This window comes from Epinephelus fuscoguttatus, linkage group LG7 (genome assembly GCF_011397635.1).
Source record: "Epinephelus fuscoguttatus linkage group LG7, E.fuscoguttatus.final_Chr_v1".
NCBI classification, from domain to species: domain Eukaryota; kingdom Metazoa; phylum Chordata; class Actinopteri; order Perciformes; family Serranidae; genus Epinephelus; species Epinephelus fuscoguttatus.
In genome coordinates, this window is record NC_064758.1 from 10,828,870 (window position 1) to 10,844,869 (window position 16,000).

Genomic DNA, 16,000 nt, shown 5'->3' on the forward strand with positions numbered 1-16,000 from the left:
TGACATACTTCGTAATACATAAAGAACGTTACATAGGCCTAACAGAAACATGCGTTCGTTTGGGGACAAGTTAGAGGTCATGTTACTCGTTCCACAGACGAAGGACCCCGGACACATACAGTAAATACACCGGTTATAATTAACTTTTAACATACGTGAGTCTTTGTGACTCTTGGATCTTGTACCCTAACTAACGTTTGTTTCTGTTTCACTAACGATATTTTCACCTGATTAAGTCACATCCTGTTATTTCCTGTTATTTCCTCTGTAAACGTAACGTTACAGCAGCCTACAAGCATGCTGTGTCAATAAATCAGCTAAGACAGTGTCAGAAATGTAGTATTTAGCCTAATAACCTCATGCTACAGCAGTGATGTCAGCTTTAGTCAAATGGCAATAGCTCTCCCGGTAAATGTCATAAACTCTGGACACATTTTCCCTGCAAAAAGTATTGCGAGGCAACACAAAAGTATTGCGAGGGGATGCAAAAGTCTCTCGACTTGACCTTTAAGGGGCTCCATACCGATCAATGAGGAAGTGACAGTGGTGGCTCATGAGAATCCAAAATGTTATTGCAAGGGAACGCAAAACTATTGGGAGGGGATGCAAAAGTATTACAAAGGAACGCAGAATTTATTGCGAGGGAACACTTTTGCGTTTGCGAGGGAACGCAAAAAGTATTGCGAGGTAATGCAAAAGCCAAAAAAAATCTCCCGACGTGACCTTTAAGGGGCTCCGTATAAATCCTATCTCTATATTGGGAAGTTTATGATGTACAGTTTTTGTTGACACTGTGTCAGATAGTGGTTGATTAAATGCTTTGCCATTGTGTGTTGGAGTGTTGTATTGAACTGCATTATACAGTACAGGTGTTATTGTGTCCACTTGCTGTATTGGTTAACACTAACAGCTGCAACACGTTTCACTAAAGATGTTGTCACACTGGCTCCATACACACTTAAAAAAATGCTGGGTCAATTTAACTCAATTTGGATCAATCATGGTAGCCAGTACTGGGTCAAACTGTACCAGAACTTGGTGAAGTTTACCCTGCACACATGGGTATAAAAACCACTGAGTGATCAATAACATCCAAAATACAGGGTTATTCTGACCCAGTTTCAGTGTTGTTTGTGTTATTTCTATTGAACTACTCAGCTGTACCAGTATGTGATTATTTTGACCCAGTAATGACGTTACATTTCTGTTAGGTCCTAAAATAAACCCAAAAGGGTGGTTACTTTACCCAGTGTAATGTTTTATGCATGGATCTATTATGCATATTTCTATCCATTGTCATACTTTTATGCATCTCTAGCTTAAATAAACTCTATCATTCAGCATGTGTGACATATTAATAAACATCTTTTTTCAGGTTGTATTATTTGGAGCAAAGTAATGCAAGAATATGTTTTTTCCCCCAACAGAATCCTTCCAGCTCATTCACCAATCCTGAAATAAACCCCCTTAATGATACAAGTAAAATTAGACATGACCGTTTCCTCATCAGACCTTGCAGAGAAAATCCTGGTCTTAAGGGCTCAATTTTGCTGTATTCATTCCAAGAGAGCTTTATATGCCAAGCTGTCTTATTGTTCCAGACAGGCAGAAAATCACCTTTTCAATGAGCATCATTGGGAAATGTATGAGTGGTGCATTGTGTAGAAGCCTCCATTGCCACTCCAGTCTCTGGCCAGTGATCTGTGACAGTAGAGCAATAGAAACAACATTTAAAAGGAAGGCCACTGCCAAGCAGTCAAGCTTGACATCCCAGAAAACACGAGGGAAAAAGCACTTGATCAAAGGAAAGAGAGAGAAATGGGGTGAAAGAGAATAAAAGGGTGCAAGAGGGGTGAAAAGAGAAATTTATATGGAAATCCCAAAGCTAGAGACAGGGAGGCAGCTTCAGATGAATACAAAGCCTTGATTGAGCAGACTCTTTTTTTATGAGGCTGACAACTTAATTTGGATTAAAAATAATAACTTTATCCATGTCTGTGCTCTGTGTATGTTTAAATTGGTTGAAAGATCAGACCAGTATTTGCAAATTCATATGTTAATGCTAGAAAAAATTCTTGATGGTGACTTATCAAAAGAAGATGTGTATTTATCGCAGGACACCATCATGTTCAGGATTAAATGTTTAGTGTTGCTGACAAAACTTGTTCCCTGCACACTGGACGGTGGGCATTATGCTTCTGCACTGACGCAGGAGTGGGAAGTGGGTGCTGAGGGTGCCACAGCACCCCCTATTGACAAAGGGTGGGAAAACACAGTGTAAATAGTTGGCTATTGTACCATAAATGATGGGCTATCGAAACATTTGTTTGAAATTTTAAACAGCATACAAGAAGGTGCATGTCAGGAAATATACGACAAAAAGATGTTCAAAATGTGCAAATATAATTAATTCCCCCTGTCTGACATGACAACATCATCATGTCATCAAGTGTAAGAGCTACCATTATCCAGCGGTCAGCTAAACATGGGAGAGATTTGTGTTAGCAGGAGCTAATCTATGGTGCAGACGGGCTGAACTGCCTGAGAAAGGCTAGAAAATTGCCAGGACAGTTGTGGAGCTGCTTGTTTCGTGCTATAAAATTCCTCGGACTCAAAAGACTTACACTGAGAGGGCATAGCTATCGGCTTGTACTTATTTTGGCAGCTAATCATGGAGCGGAGAACGAATGGATGTACAATTTGCCCAGGTGATATAAGTAGCTACAGTGAAGAGACAACTGGATGTCTGACACCACTCAAAATGAAATCCTCACAAAAGAAAAATACATTGCTTTGCTTTGAACAAAGGATCCACTTAATGTCCAAGGACATCTGAGGCTGATACTGAAGGATGTGATTCTCCCTGTTTCTCATTTCTTTCCTAAACATTTCACAGCATTAGAAATTTTGGTACATGCAGTCCAGAGAGAAATTTTATTTGACGTGAGGGAGCGCACATTCTTAGCAGCTGATGGAACCACTAATGTAAGTATGACCTGAGCTAAAACATGTTCCTGCATGCATGGGATGATGCCATTCTGCCACAGTGGGTCAGGGTGGTGTTATCAGCAGTAATCGCCATATGAGCAAAGTGCAGAATGGCAGTGTTTAGCTAGCTGCCTGTGGGATACGCGCATACAAACTATCATGCACGCACTCCTGAACCGTGCGTCACAACAATGAACACAGAAACTTGGATTACAACACACAAAGTGGGGTTGTGACGTCATTTTCTGCTCAGGACGCAATTACTCCACTTTATCTTTACATAGCAAATAGCAGTTTGCTGCAACATTAATGTCGTCAATGTGGCATACAGCTCCTTTAAACGAAAGACAGACAGGCAACAAGGAATTTATAATCAAACTGAAACATAACACCTTGTATAGCCTATTTTCATACAAAAATGTCAAATACAGTCAACCAGCAACCCACGAATGAACTAACTCAGAATTTCCTCCTCTGCTGCAGCTGCCTTGAAGCCTCCATTATAACAAATCCTTTCTGTTCTACACAATGATTAACACATTCCACAATCCCTGAAGGAGCCAAAAGCTTTTCATACACAACTGTCTGCCTAATGACATCGCCTCATCATTTCCCCGCAGAATTATTCTGGGGCGACGCTGTAGGATCATTTCCACAGAATCATACCCCATTTCCTTTGAAACAGAACAATACAATTTCACACAAGCTGTGAGGGCTGATTGCATTAAATCACATGAGGTCAGTGTGATTGTATCATGCTGTGGAGGCCAACATAAGTGTGCTCAAAATTCAGAGTGGCAATGCTATTATTAAAAGAGAGAGAGATGATGAGGACTGATGGCCCTTATCATTTCACCCCTGCCAAGTCAAGTGGTGCAATCAAATGATTTTCTCTCTTCTTAGATATGATTTGAGTTATGAATCACATCAGCAGCACCTCCACCACTAACACACAAATCACCGCAAAGTACTTATCTAGATTTCCACAATAGTGAGGAGTTAACAAGTCATTTGAGTTATGAAGTATAATGGTATTCCAGGGATGGGCTAGTAACAAGCTTCTCTATCAGTTCTGTATCATCCTCTTCACTTGGCAACCACTTGATTTGGAAAAAGCCTAAGGTGACAAAAACACAAATTATTCCAACAGAGAAAAATCAAAACCATCTAAAATCAAAAATGGTGCTTGATTCCTTAGGTTACTGAGTGTGGAATAGTCCTGCATAGCCAGATCTGCCTCCACAGCGCTGTGACAGCGCTTGAGAAAGGTCCAGAATCATCACATTTGCATTCTGCTATAGCGGAAAAAACCCCTGGCTTGTTCGTGTTTCTCTAAACCAATGGCAATCGTCCTGGGTGGCCCTAAGTCCAGGATGAAGCAATAGTGCTCTTGCTAAATATTGTCAGATGAGAACACACACCGTGACAGGGCTAAATGTTAGCATCGGGCGGTTAACAGTATCTTACAGTAATTATCAGGTTAACGACAGAGTCGAGCTGTTTCGGTATTCATGAGTTTGTTGGGACTGTTAATGGCTGTGTTGGGACTGTTAAGTGTTGGGTGTTAGTGCTGCTGCGGTGTTAGTTGTGCTAACCAAATTTGTGGGAGGAGAGCAACTCCAGAGGCAGCAGCAACAGAAAGTTTGCTGACCCAGCGGGTAGTTGGGATGGTCAGAGATCAGACTCCTGATGCAAAACGTATTGAATTCATCATCGCTGACTGGAGATGATTCAAAAGATGTGGCAAATCAACTCCGCCTGGCTGTGTCAGAAAACGTAGCAACATCAGCTATGAGAGCTCTGCAAGGCGAAATCTAGGCTTTTCAAATGTGCCTTCGTAAGTTCTTCGATTCATTGTAGATTGTTGTAGAACGACAATTCACCAGAAGAGCAAAGTAAGCGTGCCTTTTTGCACAATTCAAATCTTTGTCAAAACTTTACATTTTTATCGTGCAAGTTTTTAGCTTGGAATTTGTAGTTTCCTGTAGCAAAGCAGATTTTGAACACATAGCACGCAGCTAGCAGAAGGGAGGGATAATGCTGGTCTAAATAGCCGGACAATGGCAGGTTTATAGTCACAGTCTACACCTGGTGAATCAGACTGAGCTTTGAAGCAGTCCTGCACCAACATGGTTTACACTGAATTTAATGAAGGAGACCCCTTTTTTTTTTTATAGCTGCCTGACATCATTTTCGGCAGCCTACAGTTTCCTAAGCAAAATGTTTCTAAAATCCAGTCAGTTGTATATTTAACAACATTTTTCCTTGTAACAAATTTTGTAAGTGGATCTGTCACAGAGATGTCAGTCTGCTGGTTTAGAAAATGGATGGATGGATGGAAACATAATACTGCCATTTTGAAACCTCTGCCTCGCAATATGGTGGTCCAATCATTTTTAATGCCCAGCTTTACATTGAACCTTTTGAGTGACCCTTTCCCTTGTCTGCGAAGGTTCATAACAATTCCCTTTTGCAATGAAATTTCTAAACAGAGTAAGTAGTAGGGAGGCGGTAGATTCATTCTAGGCTGAGGCATGGACAACACATGGGTAGAGATCAGGGCCAGATGTAATTGCAGTATTCACTAAGCCATCAGCTTAGATATATGAACACACACACACACACACACACACACACACACACACACGGTGGCCGGTGGTTGTTATATGTGTTATGTGTTTGTAATAATTGTTTGCTGTGAAACTTAAGCCCATTCACTGTGTGTGTTAAGTATGGCAAAGCAGATTAGAGCACAGCACTTCCAAGTTGTCACTTTATTTATATTGTCAAAGCAACATTACATTTTCGACTAATGTACATTATCGCCACTGCACCTTAAAAAGGTTTTTTCAGTGACTCACCTGCTGTAATGAAAACAAACGTTGGCTTTACTCTGGCTTATTTAAGGACTGAAGAACTATTTACCAATCCATCTCAGGGCTCAGAAACTCACTCTCATTCTGCTCTTCCTGTAACTTAAACGTTAACAGCAGCTCATTAGCATGCGCATTAGCACTCATTTGCATAGGTTGCGTGAGGAAAATTCACTTTTTTGCATTGTGCAAACACATTGCAAACGACTAATGGATAGATAGATACATGGTAGCATGGAGCTCTCACGATAAGAGAGCATAAGGACAAGCTCAAGCCTATTTTCTGTAAATGCTTTCAAAGAAGCAAGCAAGTGTTTAATAGCTCTCCTCTCTATTGTCTGTTACACAGACCTGACAGATAGAAGCTGGAGGCTGCTGCCTGGCCAGCTATAACATGGTAGACAGACAGGGAAAGAAAGGAAGGGAAATAGAAGGTGGAGAGAGAAGGTGGAAAGAGGCAGGACACATACACATACAGTACTAGACTTAAGAGATAAATGTATGTAGGAACAGTGTAGGAGGGGAGAGAAGGAGGGAGGGAGAACAAGAGATAGTGGAGGTGGAGAGTGGCAGGCAGAGATAGAGGAGGGGAAAGCAAATTAATTTTATCTCCATTATGAATATGATGGCTGTGGTATGCTGTGGTGGTGGCCCATGCCTTTGGGCAAGAGCGGACCAGGGGTAGCTAATAGAAGCAGCCTGCACACACACACACACACACACACACACACACACTGTTCTTTGCAGGGTGGAAAATCCTCTGAAACACAATTTAGAACAAGATGTGATACAAAAACTCTCCAATGAAACTGATACTGATGAAAGTGTTTTAGGTGGATTAGCAGCTCCTTAAAGGCATGAAATTAATTAAATTAATTAATCTGCTCACCCCCGTGTATAGTAAGTGGAAACTCAATTTAAAGTCACACAGCTACCAAACACACAAGCTTCAATTGCAGTTGCATCTTAAGAACTTGCATCGTCTTATAGGGCTTAGAATACATAAATAAATATGGCAGAAATACAGCAAAAACAGCAGACTGGCACAAGACAAAAGAAAAATGGTGGTTGGAACCATCATGTTTAATACTGTGTTGGACCACTGGACTATTAGATATGCTTTTAGCTGCAAACTGACAATATGACACTGTCATACTGAGAGACACAGATGTTAAACTTGCTAAAAGCTCTTTTTGTTTACTTGCACTATGACAAGCTTTTTGGAATCTCACTCAGTAAGGGACATAGGAGTTTGTTCCTTTAGATCTGAATCAAGGGTTTAAGAATATGAGAGCTGTACTTATTCTTTGTCACATAAACATCCTTTTGGAATCTTTGTATTCCCTTATCAGGCCACTCTTAAAGGTGCCTTTCAACAGAAGAAAACAATGTTCTGTCATAGCTAAATAATAGACTAGGTCAATTTCCACAGACTTCCAAATGACTTAAATGACTGGCCCCTAAACTACATTTAAAAAACTACATGACTGGCCCTAAAACTGTTCTAATGGTGACAGTTTTAAACACATCCTTATCATTATGAAACAGTCACAGTTCAGCTCCAAAACTGCCTGGTTAGGTTTAGGCAACAAAACTATGTGGTTAGGTTTAGGAACAAAATCATGGTTTGGCATTTAGTAAGTACTTTTGTAACTAACGTTACATGTACTGTATGTCACGTGACATATGTCACATACATCACTGGCGTAGCATGCTACACATACGAGCATACTAGGCCATGTTATTGTTAATAGAAGTCAACACTGACTTAGGGATGTGAACACAGTCTCCTGGGTGAAAGTCCTATGTTTGTTTGAGCTGCCCACCACCACTCTCACCCACCCTATAGAGCCCTTTTCAATATTATTACAACAATACATGTAATTCTTTGCATTTCATGTTACATCAGACAACTTCCTCCCCTGCTACTGTGATACTTACAGTATTACGGCAACTAGAGGGTGCCGCCTTCCAATAAATGTAACTATGAGTCGTAATAAACTGCTTGCACAGTTGACTTATGTGGTCATTTTCTTTGGTGAGAGTTGGCTGGAAGAAAATGTTGGCATTAAACATTTCTGCAAACCACAGATTTGTTACATTTGAACTTTTCATAAGTATCATATTTACATCTCTAAAGTAGCATGATTCAGATTACATGCATATGAGCTGAGTTTCTCATCAAGAGGAGGAGGAAGGGATGGTTGAGACCTTGATGAGACTGATTTTTAACAACACATTGTGACAATTCCAGCCATGGTTGGTTAGACAACAACCAGGTAATTTTTTTGGGCAAGCTCGGCATATTTCCAGCAGTTGTGGCATCCAAACTGGATACTTTAAGCCAAAACACAATCTTTTCCTAACCATAACCAAGTTCTTTTTTTGTGCCCAAGCCATGGATTTAGCTAGCGTGACATTACTCATTAGTTTGTGGAGTGCCATGTTGAAACCTTGAGTTCGTCATTTTGGCTGTCGCTATCTTGGTTTTTTGAGGGCAAGAAGGGTAGAGCTGTCGAGGAACAAGGGGTGGATTTGACTTATAAACTCAAAGTTGCCTTAACCTCAAATATGTGTAACTTACTTAAGGGTGAGTTATAAAAAGTCATGCAAAAATGTTTATTTTTGCTGTTCAGTTGGGCATTTCATCATGTGTGCCCATGGGGACTGACTCGCTTTTGGAGCCAGCCTCAAGTGGCCATTCAAGGAACTGCAGTAAGGGGACAAATTACTTTTTCTTATGGAGGGAAAAAAAGAAGAAAGCAAGCAGTGTCAAGGTATACCATGCCTGGCTGTTCAAATAACAACAAAAGCCCCTAAAAATACGTTGTGTCTCAAATATATGCTGCAAGTGAGAGATCCACAAAGATGGCCACAGTGTATGTCTGTGTGTCTCCTCTATGACAGATTTCGTTCTGTTTGCTGAATTTCAGTGTAAAGAGGTTACTCTGAAATTGGTACATGAACTTCCTGGAAAACTGTGACTTTCTGGGAAAAGTGAAGATATTCCGTGGTGACATCTGGCTGCACTAGAGGGTGTAACGTAATGTTTCCGTAACATGTCCATGTATTGTAGAAACATACAACATTCATTTTGATCATTGGGTTGTACATATTCTTGTAGACACAAGTTACTTTTTTCTTTTATAGATACTCACCAAAACACATTGTGTGTCTCTTTGATGTCTAACAAATGAGTCGAGTGCATTTCCCTCCTCATAAAACATTTCCAAAATCCAGCATTATTTACATCCATGCTCACTTGCTTGCAGTCTTCTTCTTCCCTGCCTTTGTTGGCTGCTTTAAGAGGTAAGTTCAAGTCACAAGTGATGCTTGAAAATGAAATGTGTCATTATCTCACATTTTTAATGAATTATTCACAACACTGAAGAAATCCTTTTGGATTAATCCCTCCATCGCTTCTTCTTAGTGCTCACACACAGGATCAGGTCCCTGAAGCTTAACTTGACTTGAATGACATTTCCACACACAAACACAAACACATTTAAGGAACACATGCATACAAACAAATGTATGTGTGCACAGATGGAGTTGTACACACCATTTGTTCCCATTCAGATCCTCTTTATCTTTCCCTCACTCAAATGCTTCCACACATAATCAAATTCCCACAATACAGAGATCTGATAGTGGGATTAGCTGTTCAGAAAATTTTGCAATACACGTCGGAGCCCTACAACATTAAATCTAAGCTTCGGGTTCAGAGATTAATTTCTGCCAATTAGAGACAGAGGAAAGCAGACTTTGTTTGAGGGTGTGTGAAGACAGACACTTTTCTATCTGAGTCCAGGGACAATACCAACTTCTGCAAATGTGCTTGAATCTTTTGGGAAAACCCCATCACCAACACAGGTTAGATACAAGATAAATGAAGAGACAGTTTCAAAAGTATCAGCTCTGTCAAGTCACACAGTAACCAATTTGGAGTGAGAAACAACACAACACACATAAAAAAACACTTTGAACTAATATAAAGAAAAACGTCTATCCATATTTGGCTGAAGTTGCTGACGAGCAGCATGTTTCAACTTTAAGAGAAGCGACAAAGAGATGAAAAGAGGACTGACAGTTGATGCCGACATGACAAGAGAACATTAATGAGCTCAGTTGTAAATTGTTGCATGAATTGGTTTTATGCGTTTGGACACTGCATAAGTCCTTGGTGGGCTACCCTAACCTTAAAGGAATAGTTGGACAACTTTAAAAATGTGGTTATATCTTTCTTGCTGAGAGTTAGAGGAGAAGATTGATGCTACACTCAGACATGAGAGAGGTATCAATCTTCTCATCATCAACAAAATGAAAAAGCATATTTCCTAAGCCACTATATGTGTAAACCTGTACTCATTATGTGTAAATAAGGTGATAAATACAACATATAGGGTACAAATTTTAAAAAAGAGTACCCTCCTTGTCTTTTTAAAGCATACAAACACTTGTAGTTTTGACATGGCACAACTGAACTTCGTCTGTTTGTCTGTTATGCCAGAAAGTCCTTTCTGACAGAAATTAGCCCCTGAGCAGTACAGCAACAGGCTACAAGTCATTTTTAATGGAAGCCAGTGACATAAAGCTACACACTGTGTTATTAAGCTAAGTTAGCTGATGCTATGCTAGCTTTCGGTGCATTGCAGTGCACACAATCAGACACTGAACAAAAGCACAGATACATTTATTACCACAAACAAACTTAAGTTGCTTTGTGGCAAGTAGCAGACATGCACAAGCTTAGGATGACATAATTATGTTAACGATCATTAGAAGTTTAAGGCAAATTTAGTCTGCTGATTTTAAAGTGTAATTTATCACTGGCAGCCTGTAAAAAACATGTTTTTGTGACAAAAAGTTACACATAATATGTCAAGTCATAAAGGCTGGTGAAATCATCACTGGCACTGTACTGTAGCTAATAATGTCAACTGTAACAGTGGAATCAGTGATCTCTGATTTCCAGCTTTAGGAGAAAAGAGTGGTCATGTTTGCAGTTACTGACTAAAACACCATAGGGCACAGGAAGAACACTCTTAAAATTGGTGATATTACCCTTTGTTAACAACAGATGACTGCAACAACTGTCCAACACAATTATAGTTAGTATTAATAATAATACTGTAGCTACCAGTGTTCTAACCTTTCTGACAGGAAGACAATCAATTTATATAGCTGCCAGTAAAAACTGCAAAAATGTTTCTGACAGAAGCACGGTTGCATGCTTCCAGCAATGACTGCTTTAACGTTTCAGACAAAGACATAATCTATATTGTTTTAGCTACCAGTGATAGTAGCATTAACTGTTGTGAGAGAACCTACCTAACATCACGAACTTTTATCTCACTAGCTGTCAGTGGTAAAACTTTTAACTTCAGCAGACAACCTGATCTCACAGAAATATGTGAAATGACCACGACCTCTTAACACCGCATTCCGTGGTGGCAGCACGTAATGGGTTGAAATTACGTGCTGCCACCACGAAAACAATGCCAATGTAAAGTCATTTAGGGTCCTCTCCCGTGGTGGACACACGGATTCCCTGATTCAATCATGTCACGTCAACCTCGTTTTCCTCAGTGATATCTTTAACATTCCTGTACACACACAAAAACGCGGAAGTGTTCTTGATATTAAAACGGCAAATACATTCCTCTGTTATAATTTCCCACCAATAATAATAATAATGATAATAACGTGATAGTTCGGCTGTTCTAGATATTTGTTATAGCCTATTCAAATATTCAATCACAAAAACGCCGTTTCTAGAGAACTTGCTAAAATATCTGAAATGAACCATCATGCCTACTTTTTCTTAACATATTTCATCTAGGTGCAGTGTCATTACTAGTTCAGCTTTACTAGACATTTGATATATTCAGTAGATGTATCTTTTTACGACCCTGTTTTACAACAAGCCACAAAAAAACCTACCGTCCCAAAAACGCCGTTTTTAGAGTACTATCTAAAATAACTACGATTAGCCAACATCCTTGCTTTTTTTCTTAACATAGTTCATCTAGATGCAGTGTAATAACTACTTCGGCTTTACAAGATATTAGATTTATTCAGTAGATCTATCTTTTTACGACCCGATTTTACAAGCCGCAAACAAACCTACTGTCCCAAAAACACAGTTTCTAGTGTATTAGCTAAAATATCGAAAATTAGCCAACATCTTTATTTTTTCTTACCATATTTCATCTAGGTGGAGTGTAATAACTAGTTCGGCTTTACTTGATATTAGATATATTCAGTAGATATATCTTTTTACAACCCTATTTAGAACCCTGCTTTGCAAATCAGAAGAACTACAACTTGATATGTATCAAACTGCATGGTGCGGTCCCAGGGAATTGTAGTTTTTTAAAAATCTAAGTGTTTTTCCCAGATTTGGAAGTTGTAAATACTGAATTAAGAGTACACTGTGGACTTTAAGGGGATGGTAAACACATTTGTGAAATCAGATTTTAAATATCTAATTTCTAAATGGGTGAAAATTAATTTTATCCATATTTTATCCATATCTGACAGCACCCCCAGTTGTTGACTACACTCACATGATAGCTGAGGTCAAGAGCTCTCTATAACAGCTGGTCCCATGTCTGTACCCCCTTTAGTTGCTGAGTTATAAGCCCTCAAACATGCACTGAGGTCAAGGTTCAAAGGTCAATGGCTGAAAGCAGGAGCCATGTAGAATCTTCATACTGACATATGTTACTCTCCATGTTGAGACCTTTCCAATGATGTATTTGGTTTAGCACTACGACAAAGTTTAGATTTTTTCATTTTTTGGACACAAGCCATGCCAGGTGTAGTTTCAGAGAGCGCTTTGAAGGCCCAGTGTATAAAATGAGTTTTGTTTGTTTCTTTGCTTGTTTTTTTTTTACTGTAGATAGTTACTAACATCAGTCATCCTCAGACAATACAATACTACTAAAAAGTAAAACCAATAACAACAATAATGAACTAAGCAAAAATAATATTAAAATCATCAATTTTAAAATCTATTTACAGAGTTGAATGGTAGCCTAATAGATAACTTAGATAATATTTATTATTGTTTATTATCAGGTATAACCAGCGGGGCAGCCGCTGGTTCTGTGGCGCTGGCTTGGGGTCCACTCTCCCCTGGTGTAGTGGAGGGTGGCCGGGTTGCCAGGGGCAGACGGCTCCATGTGATGGTGTTTCCTCTCTGGTTCTTCCGTGCTCAGCCTTATTTTTATCTTCTTATTTATTTATTTATTAGTGGCATTTGGATTCAGTTACGGCAGACGGATGGCAATCTGAAATGGAATGAAGCCCACAGATGGCAGAGAGCAGCTACAAAACAGTAGTGGAACGCGCCCCATCCGCCCACAGCACAATGCTCTTAAAGCTCTACGCTATCAAAAGCTGGCAAAATACATTTATTTTATTTTATGGCCTTGACATTAACCTGTCATATTGTTGAGTTATCAAGGACACTTCCGCGTTTTTGTGTGTGTACAGGAATGTTAAAGATATCATTGAGGAAAATGAGGTTGATGTGACGTGATTGAATCAGGGAATCCGTGTGTCCACCACGGGAGAGGATCCTAATTGACTTTACATTGGCATTGTTTTTGTGGTGGCAGCACGTAATTTCAACCCATTACGTGCTGCCACCACGGAATGCGGTGTTAAGAGGTCGTGGTCATTTCACATATTTCTGTGAGATCAGGTTGTCAGCAGATTAAATTTGCCTTCAGTGGCTAAGTGGCTAATGTTGAATTCTGTCAGAATACCCAAAGGGAGACTTTCTTACTTGTGACAGATGAAATGTATCACCACCACAGACTGTGTAAAATACATCACCACTGGTTTTGTAGATCAGCTAACATTTAAAATCACTGACATAATTATGTATGGAACCATTGCATAACATGCTAACATGCTCACCCAGTCCGTTTAAATTCAGCAGCATCTCTGTAAAGGTTTTCATTTGTCCAGGTCACTGGATATTCGGTAGTCCTGAATTTAGTCACACAGCCAATTCAGAAGTGATTGATAAAAATATCCTCTAGACCAGTGGTTCCCAATTCGTGCAGCCATGGGGTCCAGTTAACTCCCTCCCATCATGCTTGCATTTGGCAATGTTGTCAAACTAGTTTGCTGTCTCTGTCAAGTAACTGTCTGTTAGTCACTCAGTCTACAGCAGGAGACAGCATCTCAAAGTAAAAGCTCTGTACCGCAAACTCACTGTACTTCAAAATTAGGTTTGTTTTATATGAACTTGACATGTTTAAGAATCAAGTGTGGTCCATTAAGAATGGGTCCGCAACCCCCTTTTGGACTGTGACCCAGTGGCTGGGAATGACTGCTCTACACCAAACAGACAAAGTCCTGTTGCTTTAAATGAAGGACTCCTCTTTTGTCATGTAGTATACTCTAAGATGACAAGGAGAGTACTCTGTTTTGAAATAATTACACTATGCAATGAATTTATTATTATAATTTAACTTTTTTGCAGTTTATAGTTTAATAATTTTCTCATAATGTACTGATTTATTACATTGCAGCCCAACTCGCTACTGTCAGTAGGCCTCAGCATCAGACACCAATGCACAGAGGCACCCTTTGCAGAAGTAGGAAAAGAATCAGATGGCAGCTGTTTCTGAAGCAAAAGGGCAACAACTGTACTATAAAGAGCGAGAAAGTCCACATAGAGTGGGGCTGGGGTGGAGGTGAATGGGTCAGACAAACTCCTGACTTTCACCTGGCAGGCCACTGTTTGTTTTCCATGTGAAACCAAAAGTCAGTTGTGTGTACCATACAACACTAGTGACGTATGTCGAATGACATATGTCACGTGACATTAACATTATGTTAGTAATAGCCGTACTTATTCTGTGCCAAATCATGATGTTTTTTCTTAACCTAAGCACAGACTTTTGTTGCCTAAACTTTAAAACAGAGTGTTTTACCTATGTAATAAGTTCATTTTGAAAAAGATTGTATGCATTTAACGAGCAGAAACTGCCCATTTCCAGAGATGTATTTTGAAAAGACACAATACATGTAACAAGCGTAAATTGACACATCATCAGCCTGAATGTCCAAAACTGATGTGGAAGGTTAGCTAGCATGTCAGTTTTTGACGTTTAGATCCAATCACAGAGCAGCAGTGTTTGACAAGTTGGGATGAGTATGTGTTGTGAATTGTGTGACAAACCCTCCCTCTTTGGTGGTTGTTCCTGTGGTGTCCTTTTTTCTGCTCCTCTGCAGGAGGCGGGCCAGCATGCAGAGGTGTGGCTGGAGGATGACCCACACCTGAATCCAGTTTTCTGATTTAGCCACTGAGTCTATATAGAGGACTGGATCTATCAGTTCCAGTCTCTCTCTGCTCCTGGCTAACAGGGTTTGTGGGTTGTTTTGTTATGCTAGTTTGATTTGCGTTCCCTCACACTCACCTACACTACACAATCATTCCATTCAAGCACTCCCTGCATCACTGATAATACTGATTTATACTTTTCACCTTATTTTTAGTAATGTTTAATATTGGTAAATTAAAATTTATTTTACCTTAACCTGAATTGTGCGGTCTCCTTGTTTATCTGAACACTGAGCCAGTTCATGACAATTGTGAACAAAACTGTTGCTACATCATATGCTCATTGTTCTCTTACAATATGTGCTGATTATACATCATGAACTTTTATCACATTATTATTATTATTATTGTTATATTATGCACAGTTATTACATTATATACCCCTAACAAAAAGCCAACCAAAAGTTAACCATTTGGGGACCGGCTTTTTTTCTGCAAATCGGAGGTGACATCCAACAACAAAATTGTTTTTCTCCCCAGTTCTCTCAGTGTGTTATGAGCTAATAGCAGAGTGGATTGGCCTAATGGAAGCAGATGTGAGATGTGAGATGTCAGCATGAGCATTAAGCTAACAGCTGGGAGCTTGCACTAGAGTGGGAAAAACATTGTGTTTGGGTTTTTCTAATCCTCCTCAAAGGCATGACCACAACAGAGATAAGAACCTGCACTGGACACACTTAAGTGCCTTGCTCCAAGACACTTAAGTGGCGGATGTGGAGGAAACAAAGCACCATCCAGGCCCCCTCACCCTTCACCAAAGGCTTGAGCGATTAGT